Below are 4,554 nucleotides of genomic sequence, written 5' to 3'. Positions count from 1 at the left end.
CCAGTATGCCCAGCTAATTTGTGTATTTTTAGTAGAGATGGGGTTTCACCATGTTGCCCAGGCTGGTCTTGAACTGCCGAGCTTGAGCAACCCACCCGCCTTGGCCTCCCAAAGTGCTGGGATTATAGGTGTGAGCCACTGCACTTGGCCTCTTTTTACATTCTTAGTGACTGCACAATATCTCACTCTATGGAGGAACCATAATTTACTCCACCATCTCTATTGTTAGGGGTTTTGGTAGCTTTGGGATTCTCATTCTTAACAAGTCATGCTTGATGCCATCACAGGTTGAGTCCTCAGAAGCTGACAGAAATGGCATTGGAGGTGTAAGATATTAACTAGGGCTAGATCCCTGTGAACGGAAGAGGGAAGGAGCAGGTGTGGGCGAGGGAGAAGGTGAACTGTGGTGCAGTCCTGCAGCCTCAGCAGACCCCAGGGTCTACTGTAAAGGCCTATGAGTGTTGTCCCATTGGGTGGAAATGGCTAGGCTTTTATAATCTTGTCATTCACTGACCAGATGAGGGCTGTCCTGGGAGGGGAGGGACCTCAGGTGAGGCTGCACTCTGCAGCTGAGGTCAACTCTGAAGGGGCTGATAGCTAGGGGTATCTGTTGACCACATTCTCCAAGGCTGAGCAGCAAGTCCTCCTGTGAAGCAAGTCCTCCTATGACACTCCTATGGGGCATCTCTGTGTCTAATACCATTACTTCATTCTGTGCATCTATGTTTGCTCAGGTCCTTGGTATATATTCCAAGAAGTGGAATTGCTGGGACAGAGTGTGGGCATTTGAAAAACTTTTTATATTTATTGCTAAGTGACCTTCCAGAAAGATTGTACCCCTTTCTCCCATCAAGAGTTAATCACTAATGCATCAATATATGACAATTGTACTGTCTTACATTTTTAAATATTGAAAGGTATCTCAAATTCCTTTGGAAAATAAATACAAATTTTGATGTTTTGTTGTTGTGAATTTCATTTCAAACTCCTAAGGCAGGTGCTGTACATTTCTCTGTAGAGCTGTATAAATCTTTCCAGAAGGGTAAAACATTCTAATGACTGATATTAGGAGGCAAAGAATTATATTTAGGTATTCTGAGTTGCAAACTTTCAACATTAAAGAGGCCAAGCAGTGACTGGTGCCTGAGCCGACTTGAAACAGGATTTGCAAAATCCTCCAGCCTTTCCATATAACTATTTGAACAAATACATGAAATTCCCATTTTGTAGGAAAAATGTGACACACTGTTAGAAAGAGAGACCAAAGGGAAATAACCTTCAACCTTCATTTATTGAGCGTCTATTCTAAGCAATGCCTTGGGCTTTTATATCCACCATCATATTTAATTCTCACAACAATCCTTTGAAGTATTATCACATTATTCAGATGAAGAAATGGAAACTTAGTGATTCTGGTAGCTTGCTAATATTGTAAGGCATTCAGATCCCCAAGGCTGTGCACTTCTTAACATTCTGGGCTGCCGCCCCCAAAGCTAGTTACACAGCAGGGGCTTTAAATAGTGTAATGTATGTATATATTAACTCTAAGAATAATAATCCTTGTGAAGCTTGCAGAATGTCCTACTGGACTGAATAGTGCATAGGATTCAGCATCTAGAATTTTAAAATTTTGTATCACTTATAACATCTAGCACATATGAGGTATTCACTAATTACTTAAAAGGTTGTTTTTTTTTGGTTGGTTTGTTTTGTTTTGTTTTTTTTGAGATGGAGTCTTACTCTGTTGCCCAGGCTGGATGGAGTACAGTGCCACGGTCTCGGCTCACTGCAACCTCCGCCCTCCCAGGTTCAAGCGATTCTCCTGCCTCAGCCTCCCAAGTAGCTGGGATTACAGGTGGCTGCCACCATGCCCAGCTAATTTTTTTGTATTTTTAGTAGAGATGGGGTTTTATCATGTTGGCCAGGCTGGTCGTGAACTCCTGACTTGGTGATCTGCCCGCCTCGGCCTCCCAAAGTCCTGGGATTACAGGCGTGAGCCACTGTGCCTCGCCGCACTTAAAAGTTTTTGAATAGCCAACAAGAGAGAAATATCTTCCCAGTTTCTTTCATCGTTCCCTTTTCTTTTGGGGTTCGTCCTGATCAGGGCGTAGCCAAGAGGCGAAGAGATGGTTCAGTCAGTGGCCTGCCTTTCAGCAGGAACAGTTGTATTCCTGAAGATTGCTTGTCAGCTTTTTAAAACAGACCCACAGACTAGAGGTAGTGCCAGCAAAAAGTGGCTGAACAAAAATGAACCTAACAAAAACCATCACCCCAATCCGGAAGAATGTGGGTGGTGAACTGTTTACTCAGAAGAGAGAGGTTCCAATCTAGCTATTAGAGCTAACTTCCAGAGCACAGGAAGTACAGAGAGAAGAGAAATATGTTGAAGACACCACAAAGAAGTCTAAGATAAATCCAGAAGACAGTCTGGTTTTTTCAACAAGGCACTGTCATTCCAAAAAAAGGTGGAGTGTGGAGGAGGAGGAGTCTCTTCTGGGTTAAAAAAGATGCACTCGAATGCAATGGGTAGTCATGGATTGGATCCTGGTCTGAGTAAGTCAGCTGTAAAAGACATTTCTGGGTCAGTTGGAAGAATTTGATACGAGTTGATAATTATTGTTAGTTTTAGTTAGGTGTGAAAATAGCATTATGTTTATGTAGGAAAGTGTCTTTTTTTTCTTTTTTTTTCTTTGTTGAGATGGAGTTGCGCTCTGTCACCAGGCTGGAGTGCAGTGGTGTGATCTTGGCTTACTACAACCTCTGACTCCCTGGTTCAAGCAATTCTCCTGCCTCAGCCTCCCGAGTACCACCACCACGTCCAGTTAACTTTTTTTTTTTTGTATTTTTAGTAGAGATAGGTTTCACCATGTTGGCCAGGATGGTCTCGAACTCCTGACCTCGTGATCCGCCCACCTCGGCCTCCCAAAGTGGGAAAGTGTCCTTTTAAAAATGATATGTATATGGTACCATATAGGGGTGAAATTTCCTATCTTTACTTTAAAACTCTCCACCAGGTGTGATGGCTTAGCACTTTGGGAGGCCAAGGTGGGAGGACTGCTTGAGGTCAGAGTTTGAGACCATCCTGGACAACATAGTGACACCCTTCTCTCTACAAAAAACACAGAAATTAGCTGGGTGTGGTGACACTTGCCTGTAGTCGCAGTTACTTGGGAGGCTGAGGCAGGAGGATCGCTTGAGTCCACGAGTTCAAGGTCACGGCGAGCTATGATGGTGCCACTGTACTCCAACCTAGGCAACAGAGCTGTCTCTTAAAAAACTTAAAGAGCAAACAAGAACAGGGGGGTGCGGGGGCTCACGCCTGTAATCCCAGCACTTTGGGAGGCCGAGGCGGGTGCATGAGGTCAGGAGATCGAGGGTATCCTGGCTAACACGGTGAAACCCCGTCTCTACTAAAAAAGTACGGTGGCGGGCGCCTGCAGCCCCAGCTACTCGGGAGGCTGAGGCAGGAGAATGGCGTCAACCCTGGAGGCAGAGCTTGCAGTGAGCTGATATAGCGCCACTGTACTCTAGCCTGGGCGACAGAGCGAGACTCCTTCCCCAAACAAACACACACACACTTTGGGAGGCCGAGGTGGGTGGATCACCTGAGGTCAGGAGTTCGAGACCAGTCTGGCCAACATGGTGAAACGCCATCTCTACTAAAAATAAAAAAACTAGCCGGGCATGGTGGTGGGCACCTGTAATCCCAGATACTCGGGAGGCTAAGGCAGGAGAATTGCTTGAACCCAGGAGACAGAGGTTGCAGTGGGCCGACAGGGTGCCACTGCACTCCAGCCTGAGAGACAGAGTGAGACTCCGTCTCAAAAAACAAAAACAAGTAAATACAATTTTAAAAATTAAAAAATAAAACCCTCCAGCAGAAAAGGTGATAAATAAGGCAAAAGGCAAATAGTTGTTAAATACAGACGCTAGGTTTTAGGTAGTATTCTACTAGTCTCTGCTCTATATCTAATGTTTTTCTTCATAAAAAGTAAACAACCAGAAAAATAAGAACAAGGGGTTGCTTTAGTTTCAGCAGAGTACAAACTGGTCTTTATCTTCCTCCAAAGATGAAGCCATCAACCTGTGGCCTGGATAGTGCCTCAGGAGCGCGGAGTGAGGGCCCAGGTTGCTCAGACAGATGTGTAGACTCCTTTGTGGACACCTGATTTGAGCACTGGTGTGAAAAGGACCCACGCAAACCGACCCGTGCGCCTCCCGCCCCGCGGCCCTGCACACCCACCCAGGGCCGCTACGGATACCGCATAACCTGCCACTTCGCTGTCCCCTGAGTGTCCTTAAACCACGAATGGTGGGAGTTTTGACGCTCAGGAGAGGGCGATCATCAAACAGCCTAAACTGGGCTGAGCGGGCGGGAAGTGGGGAATGCAAGGAACTCTCCCGCTCGCTCGAACCCTCAGCGGCGAGCCGTGGTGGAGGGGCAGGGACCCTCCTTCCACCGCACCCACCTGGAAGTCGGGCGGAGCGGGGGCAGGACTCCGCCGTGGGGAAGCGGCCGCACGTGCCAAGGCCACGACCCTGCTCTGCAGCCTG

General features: G+C 46.6%; 1 protein-coding gene across 1 annotated transcript in view; it reads left to right on the top strand.

Moving 5' to 3' along the window:
- The window catches only part of LMO7 (LIM domain 7), a 249,361-nt gene that overhangs the window by 10,546 nt on the left and 234,261 nt on the right, over window positions 1-4,554 (top strand). The window lies entirely within an intron of this gene.

The sequence above is a fragment of the Mandrillus leucophaeus genome, unplaced genomic scaffold (genome assembly GCF_000951045.1).
Source record: "Mandrillus leucophaeus isolate KB7577 unplaced genomic scaffold, Mleu.le_1.0 Scaffold126, whole genome shotgun sequence".
Taxonomy (NCBI): domain Eukaryota; kingdom Metazoa; phylum Chordata; class Mammalia; order Primates; family Cercopithecidae; genus Mandrillus; species Mandrillus leucophaeus.
This window is presented reverse-complemented; position numbering and strand designations above follow the sequence as displayed.